Source organism: Odocoileus virginianus, chromosome 27, assembly GCF_023699985.2.
Source record: "Odocoileus virginianus isolate 20LAN1187 ecotype Illinois chromosome 27, Ovbor_1.2, whole genome shotgun sequence".
NCBI lineage: Eukaryota > Metazoa > Chordata > Mammalia > Artiodactyla > Cervidae > Odocoileus > Odocoileus virginianus.
Genome location: NC_069700.1, coordinates 35967930 through 35992333, shown reverse-complemented (window position 1 = coordinate 35992333; position 24404 = coordinate 35967930). Strand labels below are relative to the sequence as shown.

At 46.4% G+C, this 24404-nt stretch overlaps 1 pseudogene; it reads left to right on the top strand.

Moving 5' to 3' along the window:
* The first annotated feature begins 278 nt into the window (after positions 1 to 278).
* On the top strand, positions 279 to 20556 carry LOC110130158 (17S U2 SnRNP complex component HTATSF1-like; annotated as a pseudogene).
* The last annotated feature ends 3848 nt before the right edge of the window (positions 20557 to 24404 follow it).

Genomic DNA, 24404 nt, shown 5'->3' with positions numbered 1-24404 from the left:
GTCTGGGAGAGAATCTTAGAAATCATGTAGACTCAGTCTTGGAAATGGGGAGGAGATGTCAAAGGCTATTTATGGTGTGTAGGTCCCATTTTCCTGAATCTTCAAATCAGTAAATAGGTAGGAAAATAGGAACGATCTGTGAAACTGGAAGAGTGGAGAGGTGTGAAGTCAGTTCCCAAGCTTGCCCCTGTGACCTGAATGCCCAGGCTGGGATCAGGAGTGTTGGTACCACCACAGGGAAAGTAGCTTGAAGGTGTGTCTAGACATGGAGGGCCCTGATGTTTGGAAGGGGGGATGATTCCTTGACCGTGCCAGAGGAGCTGGTTCCTAAAGCTGGAGAGAAAAGGCCCGGAGGTGAGGAGGGCTGCGACCCCTCCTCCCCACCCTACAGCCTCCTACAGACAGCAGGGCCGGGACCACAGTCCCCGGGAGCTAGCTAGCCAGTATCCGCCGAGCCGCGCGGCCCAGCGGAGGAAAGGGCCCCAGGATTGTAGTTCCTGGAGGCGGCTGAGAGCAGAGGGCTGGGGGTGTTCGGTGAAGCCCTCGCTGCCCGCCCACCTCGAGAGCGGGGCTGCGGAGGGGTCCCTCTCCAGGAGGGCCTCTCTGCCCCCTCACACTTCCTGTTTCCGTCGCCCTTTGCGCCCCCAAACTCCTGCGGCTGGCTCAGCCTCGGCCCTCCTAGCGGAGGGGTCTGACCTGCCGACCCGAAGGGCACCCCACTGCACGCTTAGCATTTCTCACTGCCGCCCTCTCGAGCCCACCACCCTCTGCGGCGGACACGGGGAATCCTTTGCAGCCCCGGTGACCGGGCGCCCACCCTGCAGAAACGCACAACACCCGCTTCCCTCACCCGTGGAGGAGCCCCTTCCCTTTCCTGAAGCCTCCGTCCTGGCTCCCTTTCTCTCCTACTTGAGGCATCCTGGGGGGAGACGCCCCCGGGATGTGAGGGCGAGGGGAAGGTGAGCATCTCTCCCGGGTTTCAAAGGAGAGAAACCGATAGGGAGGAGTCGAGGGAGAACCGAGGTGGGAGCTGAAGAATCCGGAATGAAGCCGGCTTCTTTTTGGTTCCAGGGGCTGCCTGGAGCGACCCCTCCCACCCCCCCGCTACCCCAGCCAGCCCGGCAGCCTGCTCCCCACCCTCTGGCTTCACCCTGGAGCCCCCAAGAGCTGCCCCGGCCCTTCCCTCCTACGGCCCCAGGCCGCACCGCCCCACCATCGCCCTCTGCCTCTCCCGCTCCCCTCCCCGCCCTCCTGCCCTCCTCCGCCCTGAGACGCTCAGCTTCACAGGCCTGCATTTTCTGTGATGGCTCTGGGTGAGTGACGGGCAGAGCTGTCGCCCCAGGGACATCTTCCTTGCCCACAACAAAGAAAAAGTGACTCCCGGCCGTGACCCGATGCCCCTCTTCCCCAGTGCGGGCCAATGGGGTGCAGGAGGCGCCAGCTCCGTCCCTCCGTCCCTCCCACCCCCTGGGTGAGTGCCCCGCGTCCTTCCACCTCTGCCGGTTTGGCCCGCACCTGTGGGCGAGGCCAGTGAGAGACACAAGCTGTACAAAGGGAGCGCGACTGTTCTGTTGAAGGACAAGATGCAGAGGAAAGGAGGCGAATGACAATGTGGTGCAGATCTCTGACGGCTGCTTACCAACCACGCAGCCTTGCTTCAGAGAGGGCCTTGTGAGGTGGGCCCCGCATGTGCACAAGGAGGAACTCTACCTGTCCCGTCTGATGTGCACAGGTGTATGTGTGGGGTACAGAACCCCTGCGGTAGATCGCTCTGGTCCTCAGAGGATGAATGACAAGTGGTCCTGCAGGAGGGGTCTCAGACGTGGTGCGGATGATGAAGGAGAGCTGGAAACCACAGGGTGGGTACGGAGAGCTTCACCGAGGAGGTGCCTCCAGGGAGGGGCACTGGGGACCGGAGGAGCAAGGGGAGCCTCTTTCCCTCCTCCTCTTCCTCTCATTTTATTGCTTCCAGGCTTCTTGGTTCCCAGACCATAGCAGGTTATGTGACTACGTGCAGAAGCTGAGCCCCCGAGCCCAGGGTTGCAGGAGACCCCTGCCCAGCTGAGGCCTAACCCTGAGGCCTCTGGGGTTGCCTGGCTGTCCCCCAAACTGTGGCAAACTCCTCACAGGAACCCTGCTTCTCGAGGAGAAGGCAGGAGTCACGGAGGCCCTCGGCCACCCATTCGGCAGGGGGAGGGGCTCAGCCTGCCTGTACCACCTCTGTCCCTCTGCCCCCTCCCCCCCACCTCCCCCCCTCACCCCCCCTCCTCACCCTCCTCCCCCCCACCTCCCCCCTCCACGCTGGCTGCTCTCACCTTCACCCCCCTCCCCCACAGGCAGGGGGGCCCAGGCAGAGGAGGAGGAGGCGGCAGGACAGACACCGCCCCCCATCTGCTGTCACCCCCCTGAGCCCTCAGCTGTCGCAGCTGACCCTGCCCCACCACGAGGCCCTGGCCAGGCCTGGCCTGTGGACCTCCTCTTCGCTTGCCCCCAGCGCTGCCAGCGCTGCCTCGTGCCTGTGAGCGAGCGGCCCTTTCCCCGACCCCGGTGTGGGGGTCCACCTGCCCCCCCCCACAGGGGACAGGCCCTGCGGCTCCGGCCTCCACAGCTGTGGCTTCGCTTCAAACACCCTTCTGCCTTGACGACCATGCATGCCAGGTGGGAAGGAGGGCAGCCCTGGGGACAGACCCCCCCCCAAGTCGGAGAGGCTGCCCCCTTGTGCAAGGCATAGTGGAGCACGGCTCCCCCCTCCCGCACCCATTCTGGCCAGAGCACCACATCAGCTGGTCAGTGTCTCACCAGGACTGACTCAGAACTGCAGCGGCCCGGTCCTCCTCCCTTCTAGTTCACAATCTAATCCCCTGGGAAAAGAGTTTTTCTTAGGAAGGAATCTGTACTTTCAGTCTCCCATCCTCCATCTGAGAAGTTTAACCAGGCTGGCTGGGACCTGCTGCCATCTCAGATGGATTTGATTCCCTGTGATTTTTTTGAAAGCATCACCTTACAGAGACAACTGAATCCCCAGAGATCTCCATGACAACCCCCACCATCAAAATCCTTGTTGCCCAAAATAATCCCACCCAGCCCCATCACTCCCCCCAGAGCCGCTGGGTGCTTCTTGCCCCGGGTGCTAAAGCTCCACCCAGCACCCCATCGGACGAGGCCATCTGCCTGTGCCCGCTTCTGGCCCCCCAGGCCGTGTCACGGTTTTCTATGAGCTTCACTGCACTTCTTGCTAAGAATAAAGCCCAGACGGATGCTGCTCTTTCCAGCAGCACCAGGAGCTTCTTATTGAAAGGAGAAAACAGGCATATAGGCAGGGAGGAGGCAGGGAAATGGAGGAGATGTAGACCAGAAGAAGGAGCCAAGGGAGGCTGGAGGACAAAGTGGGAGGTTCTGGATGTGGAAGAAGTAGAACAGGGCTGTGAAGAAGACAGGCAAGAGACCCCTGGCCTATGCAAGCACGTCCTGGCATTTGTACTTCTTCCACAAGACTGCTCGCTTACTGTCTTGTTCATGTGCTGGGAAACTGGTTTTGAACAAGATTCAGCAGGGAGTCCCAGGAGCATCCCTCAAGGTGGGCACCCTTGGGCCCAGCCTAGCCCCGAGAAGGGCACCGTCATCACTGACTTTTTTTTTTTTTTAAGATTTGTTTATTTACTTTTGGCCATGCTGGGTCTTCGTTGCTGCGCTCGGGTTTTCTCTAGTTGCGGCGATCAAGGGCTATCCCAGCGGCGGAGCACACTGCGGTGACCTCTCATTTCCAAGCGCAGGCTCTAGGCTAGAGGGCTTCAGTAGTTGCGGCTTCAGTAGTCCAGGCTCTAAAGTGCTGGATCAGTAGTCGTGGCACGTGGGCTTAGTTACTCTGAGGTATGTGGGATCTTCTCGGACCAGGGATTGAACCTGTGACCCCTGCATTAGCAGGTGGATTCCTAACCTCTAGACCACCAGGGAAGCCGCGTCATCACTGACCCCTGTAAAAGTTTCTGCTGGGGGAGTTACCCCTTGGGTGGCACCTTCAGTAAATTTATTGTTACTGTTCATGTTCAAGGATAAGGTAGACCTTCCTTCTTGTATTAACTTCCCCTTTATAAAGAATACTCTTTAGAACTTGGCAGATTTCTCCCAGTGATGGATCAGAGAGGCTGATTAAAGAACCTTATCGGTGAAAGGATCACCTGAGAGGCTGCTGGTCAGTTTCACCATTTCAGGAAATATGTGTTGAGTCCACCACATGTCACGAGTGTTCTAGGACCTGGGTACCACAGACAGGTGTGTGATGTGGCCCCTGCCTTCAAAGGATGTGATCTCAGGTGTTCATGGTGACTATCTCAGTATTGAATCTAGCATTCAGTACTGAGTCCTATCGGGGTAGCCATTATAATATCTCTCAAGTCTGTTCACTCTCCATCCCTCCCCCTCCCTGATCCAGCCGCCGCCTGGACCGTCTGGCTCTTTGAATCATGGAGAGCGCTGGAGAGGCTGGGAAAGGCCTTCAATAAACAAGCAGAGGGCTGTGTAAGACAGACCTTTCTGAAATGCAAATCTGATGGTTTGGGGCACCTTGCTGAAGCAGTCAATTGTTTCCCACTGACCTTAGGTTAAAGACCCAAGTCGTTAACCTGGCCTCTAAGGCTCTGGGAGGTCTGCCCCGCCAGCCTCCACTCAACACCCCTTCACTCCCTAGCGCTCCACTCTGGCGCATCCTGCTTTCTCCCGCTGCCTGGACCCTCTGCCTGAAAGTCTCCTTCAATTTCTCTTTTAAGTTAGCTCCTGTTTATTCTTAAGTCTCCGCCCCTTTACCTTTACCATAACCTCAGGGAAGGTACCCAGACCCTCCTTTTGGGTCAAATTCCCCTCTTCTGAGCGAGGCACGTGCCTCCTCCAAGGCGCTGGGCGAGGTTGCAGGTCTCCGTTTTGGAGGAATTATTTGACTGGAGTCTGGCTCCCCTGGAACTTAAGCTCCCTGAGTGCAGAAGCCGTGACTGCGCCTGCTCCCTCTCAGCTTTCCTGGGACCCAGAACTGGACACTCCGTGAATACCGAGTTGAAATGCTGGTTGGAAGGATGCCTGCGCGCCTGCATGTGGGGCAGGGGGATACATATTTCAGGATCTCAGAATGGACTGAGGCAGTGATTCTCCAGCAGCTGCAGCCCAGATGTCTCATGTATCATTTCCCCAACACCGTTCCTTCTTGCATGTTTCCTGGCATCATCCATCTCCACCTTAGTGTACCGGTTCCAGCCTTCTCCACCTTGCCGGTGAGATCCCTTCCTCCTCTGACTTAAAAAAAAAAAAAAAAATCATTATTGGAGTATGATTGCTTTATAGTGTTGTGTTTGTTTCTACTGCACGACAAAGTGAATCAGTCAGCTGTGTGTGTGTGTGTGTGTATGCTCACTCAGTCGTAGCCTGCTCTGCACTTCCATGGGCTGTATGTATACATATATTCTTGCCCGCTTCAGCCTCTCTCCCACCCCACCACCACTTTGACTTTCTAATGCTCCTTCCTGGTTTTGCCTGGTTGGCTTCAGGATAATGTGGCAACAGCAGAGGATTCAGAACCAGAAATCTGGGTTCAATAACTAGGTAAAAGAATTAGTGATGTGACCTTCAGCTGACTTTTAAACCACTTTGAACCCTAGCTTTCCTATCTGTAAAATGGGAACAACATCAGAATCAAGCAAAATGGAGAAATTGGAAAATCTGAAAGCACCATCACCTAGAAATCTGGATAAACAGTAAAAAAAAAAAAAAAAAAATTAAATGTATGACCGAGTTCTCAAAAAGAAAGTAAAATCGTTGGTCTGGAAACAAAGAGGAAACTCAAAACCAGACAATGAGCTGCCTGTGGCTACAGTTACTAGGAGTGGACAGGGAAGGAACTGGTTCTGCTAACTAAGGGCTGTTTATCAGCCCCCCAGGGACGGATGGGGTCTTGATCCTGAAGAGGTGGGGAAATTAGATGAAAGGCAGCCAAAGTTGACCCAAGAAGAAATAGAAAGCCTGACAGATCTATAAATCCTAATAAACTGAATGGGAAATTTTACGTATACACACACTCACAAGTGTGCGCGCGTGCACACACACACACACACACACACACACTATCCAAATGGTTTGTATAGGTGTATTATTCTGCTAACTCTTTTTTTTTAATTCTGCTAACTCTTGAAGGAACTGTGTATTTATTTACATAGACTGTCTTAAATAATGGAAAAAGAGGACTAACTGAACTTATAGGAGTGAAAATCCTAAATAAAATATTAGCATACCGAGTCCAGCGGCGTTTATGCAAGTACATGTATATATGCATGTGTGTATATGTGATGAAACAGTGTTTATTCCAGGAGTACAAGGATGGTCTGCTTAAAAATCTGTTAATGATATTTACAATATTGATTTATTAAAAGGAAAAAATATGATTATCTCAATAGGTACAGAGAAGGCATGGGAAAATGTTTAACACTAATGATTTTTAAAAATAAATCTAGCAACTAGGAATAGAAAATAGCTTCCAACATTAATGCATGGATACTAGTTTTTACTCAACTTGTGCTGGTGAGTTGGGGGGTCTGAACTGACACAATAAGAAAAAAAAAAGAAAGTCATCACAGATAGCTAACACAGATGATTGCCTATTCACAAAGAAAACTTATGAGAACCCTCAAACGAAACTAACACATCGCTTTCTGGAGGCAAAATGAATAGTCAAACATCAATATGCTTATACTGTGTTTTAAGGAAATAGCATTTGCAGTAGCAACAACATTTATGATACTTTGGAATAAATATAACAAGATATGTGCATGATCTTTATGAAGAAAATTATAAAATTCTTTTGGAGAACATGAAAATAAGACCAAAAATAAAAAACCCCAAAAAAGTATGCCATGCTCATGAAGAGGAAACTTCAATATAAAATTGATCGTTTTCCTCAGGTCTGTAAATCTAGTACAGTTCTATTTGTACTAGATAGATATTTTACTTAACAAGCTGTTCTTAAAATTCTTGTAGAAGGGTAAATGGCCAAAAAAGAGTCAAAACAAGTTTGAAGTGGAAGAATACTTGACTGTTTGCCTCACCATGTATCACAGCTTTAAAACTAGAGTGATTTTTGTTAATATATTTGTTTATTTATTTGACTGCACTGGGTCTTAATTGTGGGATGCAGGAACTTTTAGCTGTGGGATATGGGATCTAGTTCCTTGACCAGTGATCGAACTTGGGCCCCCAGTATTGGGGGCATAGAGTCTTAGCCCCTGGACCACTAGGAAAGTCCCCATAACGCTGGTGTGATTTAAAGTAGTGTCGTCCTGGCATATGGACAAATTAGACCTTCAAAGATATGAGGACTTGGTACATGACAACACTGACATGTGGAAAAGGATGGACTATTTCTTAACTTGTCTGGGGTTAATTGGCTATCCCAATAAAAAACAAAATAGATTCCTGCATTACAACACATTCAAAAATAAATATGTGAAAAATAAAACTTGATATTCTTTGAAGAAAATACAAGAGAATATATTGACAATATCAGCATAGGGCAGGATTTCTTAAATAAGACCAAAATGCACAGGCAATAAAAGACTGACACATATGCTACTTTTTTTTTTCATATGCTACTTTAAAAAATTTTTAAACTTCAGTGAGACAAGAAAAAACATTACAAATAAAAAGACAAGCCACAAACTTAGAGACTATTTACAATCTATATGACCAGTGAAGGATGAGTATTCAGGATTTACAAAGAACTCTTGCAGGGAATTCCCTAGCAGTCCAGCAGTGAGGAACCTCCACTTTATCTGCCATGGGCCTGGGTTCAGTCCCTGGTTGGGGAACTAAGATCCTTGCAAACCACACGATGTGGTAAAAAATAAAAAAGCTGAAAGAATTCCCTCTGTACCAAGCAAAATCAATGAAAGGGGAATTTAACAGAAAAAGAAAAAAACCCTTGTAGATCAACAAGAAAAGGACAAGGCAGGGAGAAATGAGCAAAAGTTGTGACCAGGCAGATGAGCAAAGAGAATGACCAGATGGCCAAAAAACATGAAAAGATGCTCGGAGTCCTTAACCCAAACTGTCTACCTCTTCACTATAGCAATAACATTAAAACAACTCTGGTAACACCAAGTGTTGACAAAAGTGTGGGATAATAAGAACTCAGTCATTTTGGATCGAAGCGTGAACAACTAAAGCAGATTTGAAGGGAAATTTGGCAACATTTCAGGCTGTAAATACACATACCCTAAAACCCAGTGACCTGGCTTCTAGATGTATTCCCTAGAAAAACATCTCTCCATGTGCACAAGGAGGCAAGGGTAAGAATGGGCATGGCAGTATCATTTGATTGTCCAGAAAGTATAGAAACAATCTAATCTGTCCTTAAGATAAAGGAATGCATAAATAAAGTACAGTTTATTCTCACAATGCACTGCTACACAACAGTTAAAATAAATGAATTATAGCTATGTTTACCAATATTTGAGTAAAGGAAAGTTGCCAAAGTGGTTGTTACAATTTCTTTTATAATAAAGTGGATGTTGTATGACATTTATGCATTTAAAAATACAAAAACAGGGACTTCCCTGGTGGTCAGGGGCTGAGACTCCATGCTTCCACTGCAGGGGGCCTAGGTTTGATCCCTGGTTAGAGAACTAGATCCCATATGCTGCAACCAAGCTTTCACATAGCACAGCAAAAGATCCCAAGTGCTGAAACTAAGTCCCACCCTGCACAGCCAAATAAACAAAATATACTAACAATGATACATGTTTAAAAAAGCATACTTTTAATGTTTTATTTATTTACTTATCAATGAGTTCTAAAATTGATTTACTTAGGGGAGATTTTTAAGCTCTCTTCCAGATTTAAAGAAAAAAATTTTTTTTTACCATTTTAACTTTCTATTTTATTGGAGTATAGCTGTTTAACAATGTCATAGTTTCAGGTGGACAGTGAAAGGACACTGCATATACATGTATCCATTCTCCCCCAAACTCGCAACAAACATATTTGTTAGAGTACAACATATGCATGGGAATAAATCCTAATGACTTCAGAATGATAATTACCACCCAGGAAGGAGAGAAATGGGATGCATTTTGGCTGTAACTATAATGCTTTTAAAAATTATTTTGAAAGAAAAAAGATACAGAGGAACAGAGGCGATGGGAAAATGAGGGTTTGCTTAATTGGGTTGCTGATTAAATTCTCCCCACCCTCCAGAAGGGTGTGCTTCGGAATCTAGCAGAGGTTCAACCTCAGCCTTTCACAGGCATCGATTGTAGTCATCTTTTGTTTCCAGGATATAGAGCAAGAGATTGCAGAAGCATTTCCCTGGGGCCAGAAGAGTGTTAATTACGAGCAGATGTTCGGGGTTTCAGGTTGTGCTGTGCCAGAGCTGAGGGCCGGATCCCAAGTGACAGAGGTGCCCAGGTTTGTCTCATAAACGCTGTTATGTGACAGAGGTTCTCTGAAGTCTGTGAACCAGGGCAGGACCTCTGTGGTCCAGATCTGAGGCTGACACTGTTTGTGATCATATTCATATTCACTTCGAATTCACTTTCATGTATTCACTTTTGACTATGCTAAGTTTCTGGGACCTTTGAGACATCTCCGTAGGGTTGTCAGGTAGGAAATCAGATCCACAAGTCTGGAGATCAGAGGAAAGACATACATTTGAGAGTGATCAGCTGATAGCAACTGAAACCAAAGGTCAGTGGTGATGGGATCTCCTGGAGGGAGAATGTAGCATGAAAAGAGGAGGGGTCCAGGACCCTTGAGGATCTCTAGGATGGCCAAATAGAGCAGGATAAGCACAGAAATGTGCAAGGAGCAGCCAGGAGGAGAGGAGAAACTCAGGAGAGCTCTCAGTCCTGAGCGCCAAGGAAAGACCAGACTGTGTTTCAAAAAAGAAATGGTCCAGAGTGCTGAATACTGGTGAGAGGTCAAGCAGAAGACAACTGAAAAATGGATTTCTAATGACATGAGGTTCACAGAAAACGCACTTGCATGACTTGAGAGGGCGGACACCAGCCCAAGAGTGTTAAGGAATGAGTGGGCATGAGGGACTAGAGAGAGAATTTCCCCCCAGCTTTTTATTAAAAATTTTAAACGTGTTCAGTTCAGCCGCTCAGTCATGTCTGACCATGCAACCCCATGGACTGCAGCATTCCAGGCTTCCCTGTCCGCCACCATCTCCTGGAACTTGCTCAAACTCATGTCCATTGAGTTGGTGATGCCATCCCACCAGCTCATCCTCTGTCGTCCCCTTCTCTTCCTGCCCTCATCTTTCCTGGCATCAGGGTCTTTTCCAATTAAGCATGTGGAAATGTTGAAACTATAGTACAATTTGTACCTTTGTACATTCACCACTGCACTCAGTTTAACAACTGTCATCATTTATACATACGTGTGTGTGCATGTTCATTCGCTTCACTCATGTCTGACCCTTTGCCACGCTATGGACTCTAGCCCATGGGATTCTCCAGGAAGAATACTGGAGTGGGTTGCCATGCCCATCTCCAGGGGATCTTCCCAACTCAGGGACTGAACCTGTGTCTCCTGCATTGCAGGTGGGTTCTCTACCACTAAGTCACCAGGGAAGCCTTATACATACATACAAATATTTGCATATTTAGATATAGTTCTTGAACCATGTGAAAACTTAGGAAATGATACTTCACATGTGAGTGCTTCAGCATACATTGTCTTAAAATTCTGATACATAGAATATAGTAAAAAAAAAAACAAAACCGAAATTTCTTTTATCTATGTCTTTTCCAAATCAGGATCCAATCAAGGTACACGTGCTGTGAGTGTGAGAGTGAGGCTGAATGATGTACCAGGAACAGTCAGAGGAGGAGATGAGGTGGAGGAGGGTTTGGCTTTGGGGGTTTTATTTTGGGAGGGAGAGGTTGAAGATTTAGGAGGGGAAGTGGGGTTAATCAAGGAAACGAGGGGCAGTCACAGGGAGAGAGACCGGCTTTGGGCAGGCGGAGGTCAGTGCCTCTGCTCCAGTGGTTCTCAAAGTGGGGTCCCCAGGCAGGAGCATCACCTGGAAACGAGTTACAAAATGAAAATTCTAGCCCCACCCACACAACACTGAATAGGAATTTTTTTTTTCTTTTTCTAAATTATGAAGGTATGATAACACATTTACAGGAGACTTGGAAAATACAGAACAAAGTTACATATTGTTCCAATAAAGTGAAAGTGAAGTCGCTCAGTCGTGTCCGACTCTTTGTGACCCCACGGACTGTAGCCTACCAGGCTCCTCTGTCCATGGGATTTTCCAGGCAAGGGTACTGGAGAGGGTTGCCATTTCCTTCTCCAGGGGATCTTCCCAACCCAGGGATCAAACCCAGGGATCAAACACAGGCCTCCTGCATTGTAGGCAGACGCTGAGCCAGGGAAGTTATGGTTTCAATATATATTACGCTTATTTTTTAGGTAGATAAATTAAGAATTTTTAGTTGACATTTCAATATCAAATTCTCAAAAATAGAATAAATAGACAGAGAAGTAGAAGGATACAGTAGACCTGAAAAGCACCATGAACCAATTCAACATACTTAAGATGTATACAATTCTCACACAACACCAGGATACAGATTCTATTCAAGTTTCCATAGACTATAAATGAAGAGACACTGGAACATATCCAGAGACATAAAACAAGGTGCAAAGTTTCATGGTCTAAAGATACCGAAATTATACAGAGTCTGTTCTCTTAACACTGTGGAATTATGTTGGAAATCAATATCAAAAGATATTTGAAAGTAACCCACATATTTTCAAGTGCAATCTCAGAGAGATCTTTGACATAGCCATCAAAAGACTTAATAAAGTTAAAAGACAGAAAAACACAGAAGGTGACTACAGAGAAGAAATCATTTAAATGAAAAATTAATAACAAAATGAGAAATTAATATCAAAGATACTTTAAAAGTCCTACTTGGAAATTAAATGTTCACTTTTAAATGATGGGTGTATCTAAGAAGCTATAACAAGAAAAATTAGAAAATATTCAAAACAGAATAAAAATGAGAAGAGAATTTCACAGAATTTGTTGCATGTAGTTGAAGCTGCTCAATGCAATTAATAGAATGTGGAATCTTGTCTAAGGTATGAAAACAAATTATGGACACTAGTATAAAATTTTGTGAAATTTGAACAAAATCTGTACTGTACTTAACAATACTGTATTACATGTTAATTTCCTGGTTTTTAATTTTAAACAACATCACTGTTGTTCAGTTGCTAAGTCGTGTCTGACTCTTTGTGACCCATGGACTGCAGCACGCCAGGCTTCCCTGTCCTTCACTATCTCCTGCAGTTTACTCAAATTCATGTCCATTGAATCAGTGATGCTATCTAACCATCACATCCTCTGCCACCCTCCTCCTTTTGCCTTCAATCTTTCCCAGCACCAGGGTCTTTTCCAATGAGTTGGCTCTTTGCATCAGGTGGCCAAAGTATTGGAGCTTCCCAATTAGTCCTTCCAATGAATATTCAGAGTTGATTTCCTTTAGGATTGACTGGTTTGATCTCCTTGCAGTCCAAGGGACTCTCAAGAGTCTTCTCCAGCACCACAATTCGAAAGCATCAGTTCTTCAGTGCTCAGCCTTCTTCATGGTCCAACTCTCACATCTGTATATGACTACTGGAAAAACCATAGCTTTGACTATATGGGACTTTCGTTGGCAAAGAGATGTTTCTGCTTTTTAATATGTTGTCCAGGGTTGTCATAGTTTTTTTTTTTTCCAAGGAGCAAGCACCTTTTACTTTCATGGTGGCATTCCCATCCACAGTGATTTTGGGGCCCAAGAAAATAAAATCTGTCACTGCTTCCACTTTTTCCCCTTCTATTCGCCATGAAGTGATGGGACCAGATGCTATGATCTTAGTTTTTCCCACATTGAGTTTTAAGTCAGCTTTTTCACTCTCCTCTTTCGCTGTTATCTCTTGACTTTTTAGTTCCTCTTCACTTTCTGCCATTAGAGTGGTATCATGAGGTTGTTGATATTTCTCTCCCAGCAATCTTGTTTCCAGTTTGTGCTTCATCCAGCCAGGCATTTCACACATTTATATACTCTGGATATAAGTTAAATAAACAGATTGACGATATACAGCCTGTCTTTATCCTTTCCCAATTGAACCAGTCAGTTGTTCCAAGTAAGATTCTAATTGTTGTTTCTTGAACTGCATACAGACTTTTCAGGAGACATGTAAGGTGATTTGGTATTCCTATCTCTTTAAGAATTTGCCACAGTTTGTTGTGGTCCACAGAGTCAATGGTTTTAATGTAGTCGATAAAACAGAAGTAGATGTCTTTCTGGAATTCCATTGCTTCCTCTCTGATCCAACAAATGTTGACGATTTGATCTCTGCTTCCTGTGCCTTTTCTCAACACTGCTTGTATATCTCCATTCACATACTACTGAAGCCTAGCTTGAAGGATTTTGAGCATAAACTTATTAGCATGCAAAATGAGTGCAATTTTATGGTAGCTGAACATTCTTTGGTATTGCCCTTCTTTGGGATTTGAATGAAAACTGACCTTCTCCAGTCCCGTGGCCACTGCTGGGTTTTCCAAATTTGCTGGCATATTTAGTGCAGCACTTTAACACTATCATCCTTTAGGATTTTAAAAAGCTCAACTGGAATTCTATCACCTTCACTAGCTTTGGTAGTAATGCTTCTTAAAGCCCCTTGACTTCACACTTCAGGATGACTGGCTGTAGGTGAGTGATCACACCATCATGGTTATCTGGGTCATTAAGAGCTTTTCTGCATGGTTCTTATGCATTTTCTTGTCACATTTTCTTAATCTCTTCTGCTTCTGTTAGGTCCTTACCATTTCTGTTTATTCTTTATTGTGCCCATGCTGTATGTAATGTTCCCTTTCACCATTTCTGTCCTTTATTGTGCCCATTCTTATATGAAACGTTCCCTTGATAGCTCCAAGTTTCTTGAACAGATCTCTAGTCTTTCCCATCCTATTATTTTCCTCTACTTCTTTGCATTTTTCATTTAAGAAAGGCTTCTTATCTCTCCTTGCTATTCTCTGAAACTCTGCATGCAGTTGGGTATATCTTTCCCTTTCTCCTTTGCTTTTCACTTCTCCTCTTTCCTCAGCTATTTGTAAAGCCTCCTCAGATAACCACTTTGCCTTCTTGCATTTCTTTTCAGCAGTAATACTAGATGCCAGAATAAATGGAACTATATCAAAGTTTTGAGTGAATATAAATTAGAAATCTAGCATCCTATTCATACTTAGTCAAACAAGTGGAACCAAAATGTAGTTGATTTTTTAGCTAAGAAAAATTCATGTTTTCTAAAATATATAAATTATATTATATACTATTTATCCATATATATGTATACAAAAGCTTTTCTACTACACTCAATAAAGCCTTAAGAACAAAAAAAAAAGAGAGATGAAGAAACTGGAAAGCATAAACTAAAAGAAATGGGAACACTGAATACAAAATAGAAAAAGTGAAACAAACTAGATAAAAGTAAAAGATCATCATATAGTCTGGTTGTTTTTAAACACGGCTGCTCATTAGACTCACATCTGGAGCTTTGGAGAAAAAAACAACATCTGGGCATTAGTATTTTTCAAAAAATTCCAAGATGCTTAATATGCATCTGGATTTTAAAAAGTGATTACAGGTTTTTATATTAAATGGTAGTTTTACTGATATAGAATTCTATTATTTTCTGACCAATCATGATATAATGGTATTAAAATGAATAATAGCTACATAATCACAATAATAAAAGATGCTATCCTTTTCACAATCAATAGCCAGACAAAAAAAATTATAGTTACAACTAAGTTGTAACTTGTAACGATCAAGTTGGTAGTTGTAACTAGTTGACGTTTGTAACTATCAAGTTAATGGGAACATGATTAACCTAACAATATAAAATAATTATGTACCATTTGGGAGATTAAGTAGTATGTTAAGTAGAAGTGCATACATGCACGTGTTCTCATCCACTTAGCCAGTCTATGTCTTTTGGTTGGTGCATTTAATCCATTTACATTTAAGGTAGTTATTGATATGTATGATTCTATTACCATTTTCCTAATTGTTTTAGGGTTTATTTTTTGTAGGTCTTTTTCTTCTCTTGTACTTCCTGCCTAGAGAAATTCCTTTAGCATTTGTTGGAAAGCTGGTTTGGTGATGCTGAATTCCCTTAACTTTTTCTTGTCTGTGAAGCTTTTGATTTCTCTACCAAATCTGAACAAGAGACTTGCTGGGTAGAGTATTCTTGGTTGTAGCTTCTTCTTTTTAATCAGTTTAAATATATCATACCATTCACTTCTGGCTAGTAGAGTTTCTATTGAGAAATCAGCTGATAATCTTATAGGAGTTCCCTTGTATGTTGTCATTTTCCCTTGTTGCTTTTAATATTTTATCTTTGTCTTAAATTTTTGTCAGTTTGATTACTGTATGTCCCAGTGTGTTCCTCCTTGGGTTTATCCTGCCTGGGACTCTGTGCTTTCTGGACTTGGTTGACTATTTCCTTTCCCATGTTACAGAAGTTTTCAGCTATTATCTCTTTAAATATTTTCTCAGACCCTTTCTCTCGCTCTTCTCCTTCTGGGACCCCTATAATGTGAATGTTGGTGCATTTAATGTTGTCTCAGAGGTCCCTTGAGCTGTTTTCATTCTTTTTTCTATATTCTGTTTTGCAGCAGTGATTTCAGCCATTCTGTCTTCCAGTTCACTTATCCATTCTTCTGCCTTGGTTATTCTGTGATTGATTGCTTCTAGTGTATTGTTCATCTCTGTTTCTTTGTTCTTTAGTTCTTCTGGGTCTTTGAAAAGTGAAAGTGAAAGTTGCTCAGTCGTATCCGACTCTTTGTGACCCCGTGGATTATACAGTCCCTGGAATTCTCCAGGCCAGAATACTGGAGTGGGTAGCTTTTCCCTTCTCCAGGGGATCTTCCTGACCCAGGAATCGAACCAGGGTCTCTTGCATTGCAGGCAGATTCTTTACCAAATGAGCTGTCAGGGAAGCCCACTTCTGGGTCTTTGGTAAACGTTTATTGCATCTTCTCCATTCTTTTTCCAAGATCCTGGATCATCTTCACTATCATCATTCTGAATTCTTTTTCTGGAAGGTTGCTTATCTCCACTTCATTTAGTTATTTTTCTTGGATTTTATCTTATCCCCTCATAATCCTCTACCTTTCCATTTTGATTAACTTTCTGTGGTTGTGGTTTTCATTTTGGCCGCGCAGGATTGTAGTTCTTGCTTCTTCTGTCTGCCCTCTGGTAGGAGGCTAAGAGGCTTGTGTAAGCTTCCTGAGGGGAGGGACTGCAGTGGGAAAAGCTGGGTCTTGGTCTGGTGGGCAGGGCCGTGCTCAGGAAAACTTAAACATTTTACTCAGTGAAACAATAAAACCTGATTGTCTGCTAATGGGCAGGGCTGCGCTCACTCTCTCATTAGTTGTTGGGCCTGAGGTAACCCAGCCCTGGAGTCTACAGGCTCCAAAGTAGGGCTAATGGTGGCCTCCACGAGGGCTCACGCCAAAGGACACCCCCAGGACTGCCGCTGCAGTGCTGCCATCCCTGAGGCAGCCCACTGCTGGCCCACGCTTCCACAGGAGACCCTTCAACACTAGCAGGAAGCTCAGCCACCTCCTGTGGAGTCACTGCTCTTTCCCCGGGTCCTGGTGCACACCAGATTTTGTTTGTGCCCTCCAAGAGTGGAGTCTGTTTCCTTCAGTCCTGCAATTAAATCCCTCTGGCCTTCAAAGTCAGATTCCTTGGGGATTCCTAATCGCTTTGCTGGATCCCTAGGCTAGGAAGCCTGACATGGGGTTCAGAACCTTCACAACAGTGGGAGAACTTCTTCGGTCTTTTTGTTCTCCAGTTTGTGGGCCACCAACCCAGCAGGTATGGGATTTGATTTCATCATGATTGTGCCCCTCCTACCATCTCCTTGTGGCTTTGCCTTTGTCTTTGGACATGGGGGTACCTTTTTAGGTGGGTTCCAGAGTCCTCCTTTCGATAGTTGTTCAACAGCTAGTTGAAATTCTGGTGCTCTCACAAGAGGTAATGAGCACACGTCCTTCTACTTCACCATCTTGAACCAATCTCAAAACATGTATTTTTTTATACTTATTGACTTTTTAAATATCTATATGAATGCACCTTATGTAGCATTGTAGGTGTGTATGTGTGTGTATGTATATATATATAATTGTTAGAAGGACCAGAGTGTAGCATTGACTTTTTAAATATCTATATGAATGCACCTTATGTAGCATTGTAGGTGTGTATGTGTGTGTGTGTGTGTGTGTGTGTGTGTTTGTGTATAATTGTTAGAAGGACCAGAGTGTAGTTTTAGGATAATAACAAAAGCAATGCCAACTTTAAGAGAAAATCATTTAAATCTGCAAACAGTCCATATCTATTAAAAGACTTTTAAAGGTCAGAAGCCCAGAATCTGCATTTTAATGATATTTTCTAAAGGAATTGTTAGCGATTTCTGTTGCTATAATTTTATTGGTATTTCTGCTTGCTAATCATTTTGTTCTGTTCATAGGACCAGGAATTCCATGTGTTATCTCACTTTTTTCCCAGCATTTGAAGTGGTGTCTCTCGAACCACATCCTTGATTGGATGGCCATGTTCCTCCTCAGGGATCGTGAAATTCCCTCATGTAGTGGTTAGCACCCTGGATTCCGAATCCAGGAAACATGTTTTCACATGCCCTCCAGGCAATTCTGATGCACCAGGTTGGAGAACCGTCACTCTTTTCTGAAGGAAGAGGGAGAGATGAGCACAGGCCCTTGTGAATTTGGTGACAGGTGGTTGAAGGAGTCCACCTCTAATGGCTTCAACTTTCTCTGTGATGTAAAAGCAAGATCATCAAATGAATATGAGGTGAGAGACAGAGAGGCACCTCATAGGCTCCAGGTTCAGGGAGTGCAAAAGTGGTCAGGGACCAGCCTGATGTGGCTGGGTCACTAGGCAATGCCTCGTAGGGACCACAAATGAGGAGTGGTCACCATTTTCTGGCTGGAGACTTCCTCCGTTTCTTGACTTGCAGGGTAAAAGCTTGGAGAAAAGAGATCATTAGGCTCACCCAGGGTTGAGATTTTGCCTGAAAAGTATGAGGGATGAAAATACACTAGCGTGAGGGAGTTCAGGATGCTGGCAAGAGAGTTGATGGAATGAAGGACCACAGAGGTGAAGCTGCATAAGGCAGGGCTGATGGAAGAAGGAACGCTCCATTGACCTGGAGGTCCTAGGAGACTGAAAAATGGTCTTGAGAGGAGTAGAGACGGATGGGAGGAAGGTTAGGAGATGGGAGCTGAGTAATTCTGGAAGAGCTGCTTCAGGTGACAAGGACCAGGGTGTGACAGTGTGAAGAGCTGGCTGAGTTGAGTGGAGATGGTCCAGGTCATGAAGTCACCAACGTGCTGAGAGCTAGGTGGGGAATGGGTCCTCTCCTCGGATGATGAGATGGAAAGACGCAGTCTAGCAAGTGCCAGTGTCCCCCTGAGTGAGGCCGTGAGGCAGAGAGTAGCAAAAAGGAAGGAAGATGGCAATTGAGTCCAACAGTGGGGCCTCAGAGGCAGTGAGTGATTTTATATTAGACACTGGGGCGTGGATGATGAAGGTCTGGATGCGGCCATCTGGGGGAAGAACGGACCCTCACGGATAAGAAAACAAACATCTCTCATTGTAGAAGCCTGCAAGAGGAGGCAGTACCTTCCAGGGAGTGTCCAATTTCAGTGAAAGGCTGGAGGTGAAGGGAGCACTCCAAGGAGAAGTGAGGGGTAGGGGGGAGGCTCCCGGCTTATTAGAGAGCGTGTCAGGGGGCAGGGGGGAGGTCAGAGCCAGAAAGCACAGAGTGTTGTGGAAACAGTAACACCGTGGGGTAGGTGGATCAGGGAACGTGCAGACAGGCTGGATATCATCCCATTAGTCTCTGGGAAACCGTGAGAAGTGGTTGTTCAGGATGCGGAGCAGACCTCCTGATTCAAATCCCAGCCTTGCCATGCAACTTTGGTCAAGGCCTCTGGACCCTCATTTTCGCATCTGTAAAATGGGGATAACAATAGTTCCAACCTCACAGGGTTGCGGTGAGCCAACCTGTGCGTCAATGACTTAGTGTTAAATACTGAGAACAGTGTCTGAACAGTTGCCCCAGATAACTTGGTTGTGGCTCCCAAGCCTGGTGGAGCAGGCTCTTGGCTCTTCTGGCCCCTGCCCTGTGCTAGGTAGGATAGCAACCCTTGGATGGAAACAAGGAGTTCGATGAGCGACTGCAAATGCAAAAATGACTTAAAGATCAAAGACACCCAAGAAGATTCCAGTAGGAAAAATGGACTCTTTGGGGCCAGCAGCCTGAGGACACTGCCCACACAGGGTCTGGATGGAAGGCTTGGGTCCCCAAGACCACAGAAGGTTTCACTGCTACATATAAGGCCAATTATGGCATCTCTAATGACATCGTGTCTAGCTCTACCACAAAAACACAAGACGTCAATGCTGGAGATGCAGAGGAACTTCCGCAAAGAAAAACCTCAAACCAACCCACTGATCCCCAAAAGAGGGGAGATAAAAGAAAGAATCGAGATGGTTTCATGTTGATAAAGATAGAAATACAAATGTGTGGTATATCTGACTTGCCTCCAGACATTATAGTGTGTGAATTTACACAGCTGACATCCAAGTTTTGCATTATTTTGAGAGATCCTCAGAAGAATTTAAGGTCAAGTTGTTGTGTTTTTTTTTTTTTTACAAAGACAACCAAAGAAATCTTAAAGGAGACGGGCTATGCTGTTATTTGAAGATGGAATCTTTGGATCTTGCATTAAAGCTCTTTGATGAAAATAAAATTAGAAGCTACAGGGAGGGACTGACTGGGAGGTTGGGGTTAGTAGATGCAAACTGGTATATATAGAATGTATAAACAAGGTCTTACTATATAGCACAGGGAACTACACTCAATATCCTGTGATAAACCATGATGGAAAATAATATGAAAAAGAATGTATATATATATGTGTGTGTAACTGAATCACTTTGCTGCACACAACATGGTAAACCAACATGGTAATTAACACAACGTGGCAAACCAACTATACGTATCTCAATAAAAATCACAAAGTGGCAAAGTTTCAGCTGAAACGATAAGTCACAAAGTGGCAAAGTTTCAGCAGGAGGAGTGATATGGTGCTTCAAAAAAGAAGTACAAAATCTACAAGTAGAAACTGTCTCTGCAACAAAGCAATTGGACCGGAGACCTGAGAGGTGATGGGCCATCCGGAATGTACCAGGAGTGAGTTGTCATCATCAAAAATATATGTCATCCAGTGGATCTGGAGGTTGTTCCACTGGTGCTGAAGGAGATCAGAGAACACCTTTGAATAGAATATTCAGAGGTCAGACAAGGTAGGAAGCTCCTTTTCTTCAATAGGCATGCAGCTGGTATGGACTTCCTGTCCTTGAGCAATGCAGAGGAAGCTGGCTGTTGTATTCAAACCCTTGATGGAAGGGGGCCGGATGGCCATCAAAGCACTGCCCATGCAGCAGGTGGGATTACAGACTATCAGGTTGAGGAGACCTCTGGAAAGAGGGAGAGTTGAGGGGAAAGGGAAATCTCCAAAGACTATGTGTGTTTATGTGACTGAAAGTGGTTCATTCCCCTGTGTGTGGTGATATACCAAGCCAGGTGGACTGGGAGGAGGCTGCACCATGGGAAGGGATGTTTTGTCACTATCGTTGTATTATTGCTGGTGAGTGGTAACCATAAAAAGTCGATTTTAGTATTACTTTAAAATTTTCTACTGACAACTGCCTTGGAAGAAATACTGAATTTCACTGTGAGGTTGGTGGAAATAAAATATACTCTGCCCCATCCTCATTCACAGATTCTTTGGGATGCTGGCTAAGAGCCTTGTCTTAGAGCCAGTAATGTCTTGGAGTGGAAAGGAAGTCAGGTCAGGAGAGCACATTGCTTCCTGCCCACCAGCCTTCTGACCCTTGGTCCCTAAATCCTGGAACTGTCATGGCTTTGGTCCTTCCCAAATCCTGCCTGTTCCACTTTTCTCTCAGTTCTATAATGGCCCTTCAATAATTTCTTCTTACTTCTTAGAGTTAGGGCTTCCCTGATAGCTCAGCTAGTAAAGAATCCATCTGCAATGTGGGAGACCTGGGTTCAATCCTTGGGTTGGGAAGATCCCCTGGAGAAAGGAAAGGCTACCCACTCCAGAATTCTGGCCTGGAGAATTCCATAGATTGTATAGTCCATGGGGTTGCAAAGAGTCGGACACGACTAAGGGGCTTTCACTCACGCTTAGAGTTAATGTGATATTTCTCTTCTGACAGCCACTTCCTCAGCTCCAGGACTTCCAGACTGGAGTCATGGCACAAGAGGGAATTTGGGGCACAGAAGGCTCAAACGACTGAGTGGCTGTGTGTGTTGGGTTCATTACTTAGTCCAGCACAGAACACAGGAAGACTTCTGGGGGCAGGGGTGTGAGTTCAGTGAGATGACACGTCTGCTCTGTGATTACAGGGACTTATTCTCAGCTGAATCTGTGGGAGCTATCTGAGAACACAGGGAGCAAGATGAATGGGTAAAGAAGATACGGTACCTATACTCAGCCATTAAAAGCAACAAAATTGGGTGATTCGTAGAGATGTGGATGGACCTAGAGACTGTCATACAGAGTGAAGTAAGTCAGAAAAACAAACGGTGTGTATTAATGCATATATGTGGGCTCTAGAAAAAATGGTACAGGTGAACCTGTTTGCAGGGCAGGAGTGGAGACACAGACACAGAGAGTGGACATGTGGACACGGGGGTGAAGGGGAGGGTGGGACGAAGCGGGAGGTTGGGACTGATGTATGTTCACTGCCGTGTGTAAAACAGCTGCTCGTGGGAACCTGCCACATAGCAGAGGGAGCTCAGCTCGGTGCTCTGAGATGACCTGCAGGGGTGGACGGTGGGCAGGGAGGCCCAGGAGGGGATACACGTACCCACACAGCTGATTCACTTCGTTGTATAGCAAAAACCAACACAATATTGTAAAGCAACTATTCCCCAGTTTTAAAAATACATATGCCTTGGCCTAATGAATACTGTTTCCAAAACTCTCTGCAAACTGAAATGCAACATGAATTGCTGTATCCACTTTCTCCAGGGTGGAGAGAGCTGATTTCAAAGTTGTCTCAATCTTGCTTTCTCCTTCTTTCCTTGGATCTTTACCCTAAATCTGTGTTGGAACCCAGGGAATTTGCCTGCTTCCCCTCATGCCTGATTTGCTAAAGTCAGAAAAGCCACCTTTCTTAAATGCAAGGTGGGTGGGTCCATATTAATAGGTTGGGAAGGAAGGAGGAACTTCCTTTCTTTTGTCCTCAGGGTACATGTCCACATTCAATGGCTCTGGAATTGATGCTGAGATGGCACTTCCATTCTGGGCAGAGACAGAGCTGTTGGACACAGAATAAATGTTTCCCAGAGAGCCCAGCTGAAAAAAACTCAGGGACTTCCCCAGTGGTTTCAGTGGTTAAGAATCCACCTTCCAGTGCCGGGGACATGGGCTCGATCTCTGGTCAGGGAAGACTCCACATGCGAGGGACAACTAGGTCCATGAGCCACACCCACTGAGCCTGAGCCCCGAGGCCTCGCTCAGCAACAAGGGAAGTCACTGCATCGAGAAGCCGGCTCCAAGCAACAGAGACCCAGTGCAGCCAAGAGTAAATCAGTAAGCAACTCGGGACACAGAGGTGTAAAAATAGAGGGAAATGGCATTTCTTTAAAGGACAGAAAACCCTTAATAGCACTGGGGGGCTGTTGCAAGCCATAAGGACGTACGTCTCCAAGTCCTTCCTGTAGACACTGGTAAGGATGGGGACCAGCGTGCCAGATACAGATGTGTCTTACAGATGAGCAAAGGAAAGGAGGATATTGACACAGCCCTGTCTGAGGTGGTGATCCCTGCTGCTTCTGGGTCTGTGAGGTCAGTGTGTCTGTTATTAGCAAAAGGGAAAAAGTCAGGGAGAAGTTTAAGGAGCGGTGGCGCTAGCCAGAAGTTATGCGTTTCAGCCTGGGGATCACAAGGACCCACCTAAGCCACAGGGACTGCGTGTCTTTGGACTGAAGGAAAAGCCCCCCAGCTGCTTCAGCGCGCACGGCGAGCCGCGGGGAGGCCGGACTGCCTTCCGGAGCAGACGCGGCCGCCCGGACCGCCGACGGCTGAGCGGCCGAGCTCCAGGCCCTGGTCGATGCTGCCCCCTGGAGGTCAACGTGGGGCCCGCGGCTCCCTTTCCCGCTCTTGGTCTTCCTGCCGTCAGAGGGCTGCTATAGATTCCAGGGTCGGTTCGACGTCCCCGGAAACTGTGTGCTCCAATATAACCGTAGTGCTTCCCGGCCCCAGTATGTAAGCCCCCTCATATTCCAGCAATGCCCCTCGGGGAGGCCTGCATAAAAGCATGCTTCTCTGTCCAGAGTATGTATTTGGGTTTGGGGTTGGACGGGACAAGGGAAATCCAGAACTTCGAAAATAAGGTACCAGCATGCACGGCCCTTCTCCCGCTGGCGCCTTAGCTGGCCTTCGACGAAGACACCTGTGTCGGCAATCTCCCTCGCGGGCTATCCGGAGACGCCCCCGCACCCCGACCCGCTTCTCTGGGAAACTGCTCTGTCAAAGCAACCTACGTCTCCCTAGTCCCAGAGCCTGGGCCCTTCTTGTCCTCCTCGAGCTGGGGCAGGGATCAGGTCAGCGTGAGGACATCTGGGTGCCGGTGGAGGCGGAGTGGTGGGGTGCGAGGAACAGGAAAGGAAGATGGGGGGACGAAGGTTCCCGGGCCACGGGCGCCCAGAGAGCTCGCGGTGCCCCCGTCAGAACGCCACCGCCCAGCACGCGGTGGGCCTCAAGGAAGGTCTGGGGGGGAGTCAGGGCGGGCAAAGCCGCGAGGATGCCGAGAGGAGGCGAGGGTGGCGGGGACGCGGGGTACGGTCATTAAGGCCTCTTCCCTGCACCCTCGGCATCCCCATCGGGCTCCTCAGACCGTCGGAGGCCGAAGCTCTGAGGTGCGTGTCCCGAGGCTGGTCTGCGCGCCGCTCTCGGAGTCTGGGCGGCACCACCAAAAGGTGGCCGCCCATCCGCTGCGCTCTCCACCTTAACCCCGCGAAGCGCAGTCCTCGCTCCCAGCCCAGGCGCTTTGCACCCTGATTCTCCCCGCCTCCGCGTGCGGGCTGGGCCGGGATCCAGAGGGTCCAAGCGGCCACTTGGGGGAATGAGTAGGCCGGTGGGTGGGGGATGTCCCCGAGTTACCATCCCCCCCTGACTGCACTGGCCGCCCCCTTCGCATTTACAGGCACCATGTCTCCTCGGTCTAAAGTCTGAGTTT